Below are 14,631 nucleotides of genomic sequence, written 5' to 3'. Positions count from 1 at the left end.
AAGCAAATAAAAAAGCAAGGTGTTCTTGCAACGATTTTCGACAGTTGTGAGAACAGCTGATTATTGTTATTTTTATTTTTATGTGAAATTCAAAAGTTTAAAGTAAAAAAAAACAAATTATTGATTCGCTTATAGAAGATGATGCTGCTACAATTATTGATGAAGGTAAGTCAATCATTCTTATACATAATTTTGAATGGAAAAAAAATATCTCAAAAATTATTTATTGATTTATTGCTGTCAAAACAGTGTTGCTCATGCTTGTGCATTTGTATACTTTAGGGTTTCAGCGAAGTAAATTTGCACTACTAAAGCATGTGCATATTCATATATTTTGTTAGGGTAGAGCATCTGTATGCACAAAAAATATGCACATGCACTGATGCAAGACCATTTACAACCGATCGTGAATTCCCCTACTATGTTCTTCTTATTTGCTTTGAAACAATGTGTCCATTTAAAAAAGTCATAAAGAAAAAAAAAGTTTGGGATAAAATATTATCCTTTTGGAAAATCTGGCACAGAGATAAATTATGTCCTTACTCAATAATTATAACGTCTTATGGCTGAATCACAAACACGCTTCAGCTTCGTCTGCCTTACGGTGGGTCTTCTTCGAAGTTGCTTTGAATGACACTTCTATTATTTTATCCCTCCAAAGAGCAAATATTTTGTTTGTTGACATTTTTGTACAGCTGTTTAGCTGTCAGACAAAGCAAATGTTCAGGTTTCGTTTGGAGTCACATTATTTTATATTATGTTCTCTTCCTTACGATTGTCAAACGAAACGGGATGTCGATGGTCCATTGCGATAGCATGCATTGAATTCTTATGGTTGAACTCGTAAACGTCAGGTGAAGCCGAAGCTGAAGCGTGTTTGTGATTCACCCATTATACACTAAAGTTTGTTTACTTTAATTTTGAGTCATTGGGTGTGAAGGTGGGTAATATAATCTAAGATAATGATTTGAAACAAAATGCATTTTTGGGGGTGCCTATTTATGTATTTTGTTATATAAGGTATTTGCGTTAATTTATAAATGGTCCATTCTTTAACTGTGCAATTTATAGAATTTGTTCTGTATGTGCTAAAGTTTCCCGCTAAGAATTTATTTAGTTTTTTTCCTATTTAAAGGGTGTCAGTTATTTCTCCCACACACAAATTAAAAAGAATTATTACTCCAGCTAAAAATACACCAACATTTGATTTTGTGTGTATGCAAATTAAAAGTCTTGTTTCCTCGAGTAAGTTTTAAAAAATATTAATTGATCTGTTCGGCTTAGAATCAATCTTAGAATTTACTTATAAAATGATGTTATACTTCTCAGTAACTTGTTGTTATTTAAAATAGTTTATATTTGTGGGATATCATCTTTTTTTTGGAGTGATGTTTATGTTATTAATTTATAGGTAAGTTGTGACTTAAGTTAGTTGAAAATAGAAAGGATAGAAAGTAATAATTTAACTTTTGTCAAATGAATGTTAAAAATAAAATAAAAAAGAATTAATTTCTACTTTTTAAGCTATAAACCTGTTTTAAAACATGTTCATATATTTAAATTTGTTTTTTTTTTTCTTCTTCTATAACTAGCGGGAATTTTGTTAGCAATTGAGGTAATTTAAGATACAGTGCAATTCTAAGTTGTGAGTTTTTGAGAATAAGTATTGCTCGTGTGGTAAAACTATTTTTGCTTTAATTTTTTTGTTGGTAAAATATTTAAAATGGTAATATCGGGATGTGGTATGAGTTTTAGATTTTTTGGTAATTTTTTTTTAAGAAAATCCCTTTCTTGTGGCTTAAACGTTAAATTAACTTAAGCTTTAAAAAAAATGTTAGCAAATGGCAGTACAATTGTGTATGCCATTATGTTTTGTTGTTGTTGTGCTCCAAGCAAAAGTTAATTTTTCTTGCTATTTCTTGCTAACCTTCATATTAGTTTACTTTTTATAGGACAAGGTCAAAGCATTAAAAATGAAAAAATGGATTTCATTCGATAAAAACTCAAAGATTGAAGGTGTTATGCAATTCATTTTAAATGAACAGGAAACCAAAAACTGTTGTGTTACTATTTAGACTGATTTGAGTGATAAAGTGAGACTTTTAACAAAAATTTGGAACGTAGGTGGAAATATTGTTCAAGAAATCGCGCTCTTTTTGAGAGATGTTACGGAGGTTGGTTGAAAACTTTTTTTAATCTCCCAAAAAGCATTCTTATTTTTTTTTAGAAAATGCAGAGTATGTTGAAAAACATTGTACTAGCCATGGAAGGCATGTTCTGATATGTCCCAGAAAACCAAGAAACGTAGAGTTTCTGGGCTTCTAAAATCTAGATAGATTTTGCGACAAAAATGTCGAAGCAGTTATCAGGTGGTGAAGTTAATGAAGAAGAAAATAAGCGAGTGTTGAGACCAGAAGAGGCATTGTCGTTATATCATACATACATAACATTATATATACATAAAAGTTGCTTTCCAAATTTATTTAAGTTGAGCAAATTTAAAAATACAATGCTAGTAGTTGATCTGCAGGAACTTCTTTACAAGACAGGGTAAGTATTGCAGAAATATCAGGAATTCTTCAGCACACAAATGCAACCCTTATTTGCAAGTGGGGTTTTGATGGGAGTTCTGGTGATAGCCAATATAAGCAAATGTTTAGCGATTCAGAGAACACAGACGAATTTAAATATCCGTATTATAACTTTTGTATATTCAAATAATCCTAAAAAATTGAAATTGTTGGCTTACACTAATATATGGGTGTGGCAAATTTTTAATTAAAATTATGACGCTAAAATTTGTGTTCAACTTTAAATTTTCAAATGGTGAAGAAGATGATTCAGAATCAGCCGTACAATGAATTCCATCGTTATCGGAAATTTTTACGAATCCCGAAAAACTGTATCATGAAATATGTTCGTAGTGGAAAATCTCATACAATTTTGCATTACGAACGATTTCATGATACAGTTTTTCTGGAAAATTTACGATTACGATGGAATTCATGATAGGGGTGAATATCTTAAGTTAGATTTTAAAGGAATAGCAGTAAATAGAAAAGCAGACTCCACACTGGAAAACTGAACATATGATACGAAATGGAATAGTTTGAACAAAATTACAGTAATACTTGCGATTAAAATGACTAAGCTATTAGAAATTTTGCTTGCTATTGTGTTTTTAAAATTTTGAAAGAAAGGCTTAATGTTTGTCAAAAATTTTTCGAAGAAGTGTCGAAGGACAAGATAACTTTTAACTAGACAGAAGGTCTAGTAAAATTAAAAAAAAAAAAACAAGACAATTCAAATGAACATCCCTTGCTCTTATTCTTTGTCTCAAATCTGAGACGAACGTTGCAAATTATAGTCGCATATGCTAGTGCTAAGGAAGGCAAACAGAGAATAAAAATAATAATAAACTAAAAAGGTCATCCACTCAAAATCAATAGCAAAGAACCACGAAAAATGTATTCCTTACCCTTTAAGTCATAAAAGGGGTAAAGACTAGAATATCATGGAAGCGCAATTTTTTAAGGTGAACTCTCTCAAATTCGCTATCGGTGAATACATGTTGGTGGTAGAAAAAAAACATAATGGGTGATTGGGCTACAAAAACAACTTTTGGAATTTGTGTGACCTGTCAGAAAAGACAATTCCACAGTTCCAACTCTGCAAAACAAAGCAATGTGTTTGGGACTTAAATAGTAAGCACTTGTAAATTATTCTGGTTTGTTGCAATATTAAACAGAATTTAATCATTTTTAGAGCAAAACCCAAGAACTACAAGTGAATTAATAAATTTGTTTTTAATATCGTAACAAGAAGATTAGAAGTTGTCGCGGATTCAAATACGTTTAAAACAAAATCTCTTAAACTAATGAATATTTTATTTATTTTTATTTCAGCTTTAAATAATTCCATATACATACACGATCAATGCCAATGTTATAATTCAGCGAACAGTATTTGCCCTCAAGATACTTGGAAAAATACAATTCTTTGCTTTAAAAACGGATTACATTTTCTTTGTTTGATCGCGATATTTTTTTTTAAGCATCTAATGTAGTTCAACAAAACTGGTTATTACAGAACCATCCTTAGTACATTTAATTCAGAGCTAGAAAAGTTTCTTAAAAATGTAAGTAAAATCGCAGATATTTGTTTAGTCGTAAAAGTTTTCAATTTGGATTTTTCGAATAACATACCATAACACAGAAAACAACTTCAAGAAATGTGGAAGACAAAGCTTGCATCAAAATATGATTGTGATTTAATGGTATTTTTTTTAATTATATTTCTCTTAACAAAATAATTTTAAAAAAATTAACGATTGTCTTTACCAAATGTGTGTAATTTGTTGCAAGCGTATGGAAGTGAAGAATACATATCTAAACGATTTTTGTAGAAAATGTTTTCGTTTGTGGACTGAAAGATCGTCTCATATTTAAAGGGTGTCAGTTATTTCTCCCACACACAAATTAAAAAGAATTATTACTCCAGCTAAAAATACACCAACATTTGATTTTGTGTGTATGCAAATTAAAAGTCTTGTTTCCTCGAGTAAGTTTTAAAAAATATTAATTGATCTGTTCGGCTTAGAATCAATCTTAGAATTTACTTATAAAATGATGTTATACTTCTCAGTAACTTGTTGTTATTTAAAATAGTTTATATTTGTGGGATATCATCTTTTTTTTGGAGTGATGTTTATGTTATTAATTTATAGGTAAGTTGTGACTTAAGTTAGTTGAAAATAGAAAGGATAGAAAGTAATAATTTAACTTTTGTCAAATGAATGTTAAAAATAAAATAAAAAAGAATTAATTTCTACTTTTTAAGCTATAAACCTGTTTTAAAACATGTTCATATATTTAAATTTGTTTTTTTTTTCTTCTTCTATAACTAGCGGGAATTTTGTTAGCAATTGAGGTAATTTAAGATACAGTGCAATTCTAAGTTGTGAGTTTTTGAGAATAAGTATAGCTCGTGTGGTAAAACTATTTTTGCTTTAATTTTTTTGTTGGTAAAATATTTAAAATGGTAATATCGGGATGTGGTATGAGTTTTAGATTTTTTGGTAATTTTTTTTTAAGAAAATCCCTTTCTTGTGGCTTAAACATTAAATTAACTTAAGCTTTAAAAAAAATGTTAGCAAATGGCAGTACAATTGTGTATGCCATTATGTTTTGTTGTTGTTGTGCTCCAAGCAAAAGTTAATTTTTCTTGCTATTTCTTGCTAACCTTCATATTAGTTTACTTTTTATAGGACAAGGTCAAAGCATTAAAAATGAAAAAATGGATTTCATTCGATAAAAACTCAAAGATTGAAGGTGTTATGCAATTCATTTTAAATGAACAGGAAACCAAAAACTGTTGTGTTACTATTTAGACTGATTTGAGTGATAAAGTGAGACTTTTAACAAAAATTTGGAACGTAGGTGGAAATATTGTTCAAGAAATCGCGCTCTTTTTGAGAGATGTTACGGAGGTTGGTTGAAAACTTTTTTTAATCTCCCAAAAAGCATTCTTATTTTTTTTTAGAAAATGCAGAGTATGTTGAAAAACATTGTACTAGCCATGGAAGGCATGTTCTGATATGTCCCAGAAAACCAAGAAACGTAGAGTTTCTGGGCTTCTAAAATCTAGATAGATTTTGCGACAAAAATGTCGAAGCAGTTATCAGGTGGTGAAGTTAATGAAGAAGAAAATAAGCGAGTGTTGAGACCAGAAGAGGCATTGTCGTTATATCATACATACATAACATTATATATACATAAAAGTTGCTTTCCAAATTTATTTAAGTTGAGCAAATTTAAAAATACAATGCTAGTAGTTGATCTGCAGGAACTTCTTTACAAGACAGGGTAAGTATTGCAGAAATATCAGGAATTCTTCAGCACACAAATGCAACCCTTATTTGCAAGTGGGGTTTTGATGGGAGTTCTGGTGATAGCCAATATAAGCAAATGTTTAGCGATTCAGAGAACACAGACGAATTTAAATATCCGTATTATAACTTTTGTATATTCAAATAATCCTAAAAAATTGAAATTGTTGGCTTACACTAATATATGGGTGTGGCAAATTTTTAATTAAAATTATGACGCTAAAATTTGTGTTCAACTTTAAATTTTCAAATGGTGAAGAAGATGATTCAGAATCAGCCGTACAATGAATTCCATCGTTATCGGAAATTTTTACGAATCCCGAAAAACTGTATCATGAAATATGTTCGTAGTGGAAAATCTCATACAATTTTGCATTACGAACGATTTCATGATACAGTTTTTCTGGAAAATTTACGATTACGATGGAATTCATGATAGGGGTGAATATCTTAAGTTAGATTTTAAAGGAATAGCAGTAAATAGAAAAGCAGACTCCACACTGGAAAACTGAACATATGATACGAAATGGAATAGTTTGAACAAAATTACAGTAATACTTGCGATTAAAATGACTAAGCTATTAGAAATTTTGCTTGCTATTGTGTTTTTAAAATTTTGAAAGAAAGGCTTAATGTTTGTCAAAAATTTTTCGAAGAAGTGTCGAAGGACAAGATAACTTTTAACTAGACAGAAGGTCTAGTAAAATTAAAAAAAAAAAACAAGACAATTCAAATGAACATCCCTTGCTATTATTCTTTGTCTCAAATCTGAGACGAACGTTGCAAATTATAGTCGCATATGCTAGTGCTAAGGAAGGCAAACAGAGAATAAAAATAATAATAAACTAAAAAGGTCATCCACTCAAAATCAATAGCAAAGAACCACGAAAAATGTATTCCTTACCCTTTAAGTCATAAAAGGGGTAAAGACTAGAATATCATGGAAGCGCAATTTTTTAAGGTGAACTCTCTCAAATTCGCTATCGGTGAATACATGTTGGTGGTAGAAAAAAAAAACATAATGGGTGATTGGGCTACAAAAACAACTTTTGGAATTTGTGTGACCTGTCAGAAAAGACAATTCCACAGTTCCAACTCTGCAAAACAAAGCAATGTGTTTGGGACTTAAATAGTAAGCACTTGTAAATTATTCTGGTTTGTTGCAATATTAAACAGAATTTAATCATTTTTAGAGCAAAACCCAAGAACTACAAGTGAATTAATAAATTTGTTTTTAATATCGTAACAAGAAGATTAGAAGTTGTCGCGGATTCAAATACGTTTAAAACAAAATCTCTTAAACTAATGAATATTTTATTTATTTTTATTTCAGCTTTAAATAATTCCATATACATACACGATCAATGCCAATGTTATAATTCAGCGAACAGTATTTGCCCTCAAGATACTTGGAAAAATACAATTCTTTGCTTTAAAAACGGATTACATTTTCTTTGTTTGATCGCGATATTTTTTTTTAAGCATCTAATGTAGTTCAACAAAACTGGTTATTACAGAACCATCCTTAGTACATTTAATTCAGAGCTAGAAAAGTTTCTTAAAAATGTAAGTAAAATCGCAGATATTTGTTTAGTCGTAAAAGTTTTCAATTTGGATTTTTCGAATAACATACCATAACACAGAAAACAACTTCAAGAAATGTGGAAGACAAAGCTTGCATCAAAATATGATTGTGATTTAATGGTATTTTTTTTAATTATATTTCTCTTAACAAAATAATTTTAAAAAAATTAACGATTGTCTTTACCAAATGTGTGTAATTTGTTGCAAGCGTATGGAAGTGAAGAATACATATCTAAACGATTTTTGTAGAAAATGTTTTCGTTTGTGGACTGAAAGATCGTCTCATAGTATGAGCAGGCGTTGGCGTTGGAAATGTCACCATCTCTACACCACCAAGTCAATAATGCATTGGGCAACTTTGGAATTCAGTAGGCGACCGCTTACGGCTGCGCCTTAGCAGTGTGTGAGAGTTGGTGTCATAGAGGAAATATATTATCTAGAGTCCCGACCGGTACCCGTCCTACCTGAAACACCCTCAAATTTTATTCGAGGTGAACTCTCCCAAATTCGAGGTGAACTCTCTCAAATTCTCTATCGGTGAATACATGTGAGTAGAGAAAAAAAAGCAAAATGGGGGAATGGGCTAAAAAGAAACTTATGGAATTTTTGTGACCTGTCAAAAATGACAATCAATTTTGTAAAACAAAACAATGGCTTTCGGATTTTAAGAGTAAGTTTTTGTTAATTGTTTTAATATAATTTGATATTTTTCAGACCAAAATTCTTTATAATGAATGGGTATTTACAAGTTCACTTCATTGAATAAAAAGTAAGTCAAATTGCAGTGAAGGAGGTGCAACAATAATCGATTTATTTTATAGTCTGTCTTTTCATTTTAGATATTGCCAAAATGCAGGAAGCAATTTCCTTTAAGTAATTTGGAAAGCAAACCAAACAAGGCGCTGATTTGCTGGTAAGTTTTTTGTATATTATATTTCTCTTAACAAAATAATATCAATGTTTTTAACTACAGATGCTGCCCATTGTTTTTGTATGTACTTCTCAATGGCAAGAGTTGCCGCAGGCGTTGACGGCGGAGGTGTCACCATCAAAACCATTAGAAACAACACCACCAAGTCAATGCAAGTGGAAGTTTTGCCATGTAATAGTCGACCGCTGACGCCCTTCTCCATCAATTGTGTAAGTACGCATCGAAACATTCATATCGTAGTCAACTAGCTTAATCTTCATCTTCTAGGTGTAAAGAGTTTACTACCAGTCTGCAGTTCTGCAAGAGACGCAAGAAAAACAAGAATACAATCGCAGGAACTCAAAAATTGTCCAACCTTGACTGTAAGAGAGTTCAAATTTTAAATCTACAACAAATCCATTTATTTTGCTCCTAAGAATCGCACTGGCTTAACGGTGGCAATCATTCGGAGGCAAATGAGCTGGCCCGACAAGAATCCCCAAGAAGCCAAACAGATTCAGATCAGTCTCTCGGCAACTACTGACGATGTCGGCGAGTGGAATCCATTGGTGGCACATTACGTGAATGTGCTACTGCTATCACACGCTGCAATTAATTCAACTTGTATTTGTATTTGGCTTGGCTATGAATGACCACCAAGTAAAGAGATTCCTCAACTTTATTAGAACTCTTGACTTGTATGTCCATCTCGTCAAATGAAGCATGTCGCAAAGCGAAGCTTTTCAGACTTCTGCGACATCGATATCTTCGCTGTAATCGGCCCTTCTCATTCCTACAGGGTTAACAATGAGGATATAAGCCATCAGAATAGAGCGATTTGATCGCCAGTCTTGTTGAGCAGTGTAATTTTTTACTAAAAAACAAAACAAAACAATATTCATATAATTTGAGTTAAAAATTAATATGAACACATTTACCTTCAATTTGTACCTATTCACTCCACAATAAATAAGTCGGCGTTGCTGGCTTCCTACGCGGGGCTTCCACTTCCACTTTTCTTGTTGCAACGTAATCCTTGGTTTCTTCTTTATCTGAGGATTAAATTAAATTCAATATATATTTTTATTTCAATAAATTAATATTTTGTTTTACCTTCATTTGCTTTATTGATACTGAATTTTGGTTTGTTTACATTTTCGTAGAATTGTCAAAATACTCACCTCACTGTTGATCTGTCAAAACTTGACATAACTCAAATTGGGATACGTTCGCATTACAGTTCTAGGGTGCGCTTATACTTTCAGCACGATTTTTTCTGTTTTTAGCGAAATTTTTCATAAAATACATAGAATTTGTGTGCCAAAAGCATTCAAATATTATTTTTAGCACAGTTTTCACTAAAAAGGAGTTGTAAAATTCATTTTTCTAAAAATATTGCATTCATTTTTCAATTTTTGAATTCAACGGATTTCTTTTTTGAACGTCTGAGTTCACCTCATAGTTTTTTCCCCCGCGGTCGAGCAATGTGGGCACAAATTCCATAACAACTACATTCATAATGGCTTGGTCCCATAAGAAATGCACGGGACCACTAACACATGCTTATCCTTATGGACAAAATCCTCCCAATTTAGCTTGTAGGCCGAAAGAGAGCAAACCCATTAAGTCGGGACTCTAGATAATATATTTCCTCTATGGTTGGTGTTCAGAAAAACTTAACAGCAGTAACAGAAACTGGAGAGTATGCAGGCAACACATGTTAGTTGATTCATTAACTTACGATTTATACAAACAAGAATATTTTAAACCTTAAACCCTACCCAAGGTGCTGCATCACCCTTATTTGATTGATAATATCTGTGGAGGTCCTAAATTAAAATGTGTACTAAATGTGTTAAATAGAAGTTTTAATAAAAGTAAATACAATAAATAATGAAAATGTAAAAGGACTTTTATTTAATAAAATACCCTGAAATAAAAAAAAGGGTACCGTTTAATTAATTAAATAAAAAATGACCTCATATTATTTTTAAATGCACATTTTAGAGTTCCCATCAATTTTGGTAAATTTATATTATATTATTATATATTATTATATCGAATAACTACAACTAAGTGTTTACTGCACATAACTTACTGGAGTTACACAGAGGATCGTTCATACAGGAATGCACCAACGAAATGTCCTTATGATGTTCGAAAGAGTGGCTGTGAAAGAGTTTTAGAGCCCATAACCTACACCTTACGAAAAAGTTTAAACACGATAAAATCAAAAATTGTTTTTTCTGACATTCAATTAAGATTTTTCAAAGAAAGTCAACTCAAACGACTTAAGAAGCCACACATTTTTAATCAGGAATGGTAAAATGTCGGTAACAAAACAAAACATAGCTTCGAAATCGATTTGACTGAGTCGTTTAATTGATACGACGACATGAATCTCATAAATGATTAATCAAGGTTCGACGTGGCGCAGCTAGTTTTTAAAAAAGTTGTAATTTTTTTTCAAAATGTTAAGCAATGTACTCGTATCAATTTTTACCAAATTTTCGTACTATTTTTTGTAGATTTTATTTTTTATGAAAAAACGGACTGTTAGATTTTTATATAAAAATTACTCAACATTGAAAACAATATTTTCTGTGAAATAAAATAAGTTTGAAGCCAATATTTTTAATTTTTGAAAAGCTATTTGAGCCAAAAGTAAATTTTTACCAACTTTTAGTATTGTTTTTATTTTATTATTTATTTTTTTGTTTTTATTTTTTATTTTTTGTAAAAAAAACTGTCAAATTGATTTTTCTCAACATTTTTCACAATGTTTAAAACAATATTTCTTAAAAGGTAAAATAAGTTTGAAGCCCAAATTTCAACTTTTTGAAAAGATATTTCAATCGATATTCAATTTTTACCAACTTTTGTTAATTTTTGTTGGTTTTTAATTTTTTGTATAAAACTGTCAATTCGATTTTTTTCAAACTTTAACTGAATGTTGACAACAAGATTTTTTGAAAGATTAAAGTAAATTAAAGCCAATATCTCAAATTTTTGAAAAGATATTTGAGTCGAAAATCAATTTTTACTAACTTTTATAAATTTTTTTAGGTTTTTATTATTTGTAAAAAAACTGTCAATTCGATTTTTGTCAACATTTTTCGAAATGTTGAAAATAGCTAATATTTCCTTTAAGATAAAATAAGCTTGAAGCCTAAATTTCAAGTTTTTGAAAAGATATTTGAATCGATATTCAATTTTTACGAACTTTGAGTAATGTTTTTTTTAGATTTATTTTTTTTATAAAAAAAACTGTCAATTAGATTTTTCTCAAAATTTTATCAGATGTCAAAAACATTATTCTTCGTTGCACAAAATTATTTGGAAATGAAATCATGTTTCAGTCGTAAAATTTTGGAGGTGACAAATTTTTTTTTCAGTTTTATTGATTTATAAAAAAATCGTTATATTGATTTTTTTCAAAAAACGTACCTGTTTGGTATCACGTTACAATATATTATATAAAATTTAATTCAAGTCTCTAGCATTTTTGGTTCGTAATATATTTAGGGTTAACCACAATGTTCACCTTTTTTTCAAACTGCTATGGTAAAAAAACCTCCCACGCAATTTTCTTGAGAGCCCTTTCTGCATCTTTCTGCCTTATTATCTGTGTAACAAAATTTAATTGAAGTTGATATCTCTTCTGGTTCTTTGAGGTTTTTGGTACGAACGTAAGTACACACGCATGCACAGACATCTTTCTAAAAATCTTTTATTTCGAATCTAGGGACCTTGAAACGTCGAGAAATGTCAAAATTTTCAATTTGACAAATCGGACCCATTACAATAACTTCCTATTTGAAGAATATTATAGATGTTAATGTCAAGAAAGACTTCTTGGTTTCTCCAAATTGTATGCCAATTAATAAGTTAGTGGATTGCAGGTTTTTTAATTTGTTTTGCATTTTTAGCAAATAATAAAAAAAAGATTTTTTTTCAACAAAATTAAAAACTTTATATTTGGCATCCCTGCCTGTGCCACCTTAATTTAAAAAAAAAATAATTTCGCGGGTACTGCCTTTTGCGAGCAATTGACAAATCTTTCAAGAGTAATTCTTGTCATGAAAAAGTGCTTTCTCAAAATTAGCCGTTCGGATTCGGCCTAAGATTGTAGGTCCCTTCCATTCCTGACAACAGTACCCGCACACAGGAATGGTTGAGTCCTGGTTCCCAATGGACTGTTGCGCCACCCAATTTATTTTTATTTGTCATCCATATTTTTCTCATCGCGTTCGTATGTATCCCAAAACGATTTCATGTGGTGAGTTGAAACACAAGGTAACCCTTAACTTTAAATTGCAAGATGATTGTTAGTTATGAGAAGACTCATAACAAAATTCATTCCCAGAAATGCAAATGGAGGTAAAACAAGTTAAATCAAAAATATTAAATTATTTAAATAAAAATATATAATGAATTTGCAATTAATTTAATCCTCAGAAAACGAAGAAAAAAAAAAGGATGTGGATGTGAAGAAAGCCACCAAACTAGATAAGAATATTGTTTTGTTATTTTTATTTGAAATCACACTTGCCGACAAGGTTTTATTCCTGGCAACCAAATCGCTCTACTCCGATGAGTTCTTTTATCATTAATTTTTGACCCGACTGACACTGGGGCAGAATGCCCTTATTTAAAATCAGTCACGACACGCCTACTAAAACGGGAACTTTTTTTGAAGTTTCAACATTTTGAAAATTCTGCACGATTACTTAGAGTATGATAGTTGCACATTAAAAAAATGACGACACGCTCACTAAAAATGCCTTTTTTAAATTTAACAAATTAAAAATGTCTGTAGGAGGCAACGTAATGTTTCGCAGCTTTATGGGCAAATTCCCGAATTTTTTTGCAATCGACCTCATGACCACAAGCAACCACCGTCATGAAAATATGCATTATTTTTTATCAAATCAACATCTAGTTTTGTAATATCGGCTAAAGTTTCGTCATTTTCAAAAAAACTCTGGGCTGTATTTCCGTCATTAGAATTTCCGAAGCCCAGCTTTAGCTTGTCAACGATCAGACCCAAACGCTTCCGAAACTTTTTTCATATTTCTTTTTTCATTTCAGCAACGATTTTTTAATGCTCTTCTTGTCTAGCTTACCATTGTTTTATTTTTGCGACTGTACGAACGAGAAGTCCCTGGTTATACCGAAAGGTTTTATATTGCAGAAGACTGAAAAGCTTCGTGATGAAACCAGTCCGACTTGCTTTATTTGAAAACAATAGCACAGGCCCATTATGTGTCACAATCTTTGCAATCCAAAGCACAGCTTTGAAAAAAGTTGAAGATGAATATCTTCCTTGTACATGTTTGGCGAATTCTGTGATTTAGCTGGTAAGGATATAAAACATAATAAATTGTGTGGCGCAACAGTCCGCTGTTAACCAGGGCCTAGTGACTTACAAATCTCAACCATTCCTGTGCGAGTACTGTTGTCAGGAATGGAAGGGACCTACAATTTTAAGCCGAATCCAAACTGCTAATTTGAGAAAGCACTTTTTCATGACAAGAATTACTCTTGAAGGATTTGTCAATTCCTCGCAAGAGGCAGTACCCGCGAAAATTATTTTACTTTAAATTATAGTGGGATTGAACCCAAGACCCCTTGCATGACAGTCTAACGCACTTACCATTATGACACGGGTACCACAGCTGGTAAAGATACTTTTATAAATAATATAATAAGAACTATCTTAATTTTGTCTCTTTTGAATTTAAATTGTAGGTCTCTTGAATTTAATTGAAATGCCTTCCGTCAACATCTTCAATTGAAACCCGACTCCAAAATTACTCTATCAATTTAGTTTTTTGAAATATAATTTCTTTATTTTAAAAGCACCATACAAAGCTTTTCGAGGCTATCTTAATTCATAAAAGAGTTTCTTTTTTTCAAAAAAATGTGGGATGTTTATCCAAATCTATAACATCTTTCTTCAATATTCCGTTTACAAATTCTTACTTTTTCCTATTACGAATTTGTAGTCTTAAGATTATAACATCAAGTTCTTGTAATATATTAAAACAAACAAAATACAAAAATAATGATAGAAACGGATATTTCTAAGTTTGAGAACATGAAGCTAAAATCAGAGTTCGGATTGGTAATCAGCATCAAAAATCAAACGAAATATTTAAAACCATAAAAGAAATAAAATCAAGTTTTTTTTAAATTTGGGTAGAGTCAAATGAAGACTTTTGAGCCTTTTGTAACTAATAAGACACTA

The 14,631-nt window shown here is 30.9% G+C and overlaps 1 long non-coding RNA gene across 3 annotated transcripts; it reads left to right on the top strand.

The window, feature by feature from the left end:
* The first annotated feature begins 8,103 nt into the window (after positions 1–8,103).
* LOC129942242 (uncharacterized) lies at positions 8,104–8,935 on the top strand. Of its 3 annotated transcripts, none has more exons than XR_008781005.1 (3): positions 8,104–8,141; positions 8,311–8,384; positions 8,445–8,935. It is a non-coding gene; the product is annotated as an uncharacterized LOC129942242 (long non-coding RNA). The 3 variants fall into 3 exon arrangements; XR_008781003.1 differs by lacking the exon at positions 8,104–8,141 and adding an exon at positions 8,186–8,240; XR_008781004.1 differs by lacking the exon at positions 8,104–8,141 and adding an exon at positions 8,189–8,240 and having other exon boundaries at positions 8,293–8,384.
* The last annotated feature ends 5,696 nt before the right edge of the window (positions 8,936–14,631 follow it).

Source organism: Eupeodes corollae, chromosome 1, assembly GCF_945859685.1.
Source record: "Eupeodes corollae chromosome 1, idEupCoro1.1, whole genome shotgun sequence".
In the NCBI taxonomy this organism is placed as follows: Eukaryota; Metazoa; Arthropoda; class Insecta; order Diptera; family Syrphidae; genus Eupeodes; species Eupeodes corollae.
This window is presented reverse-complemented; position numbering and strand designations above follow the sequence as displayed.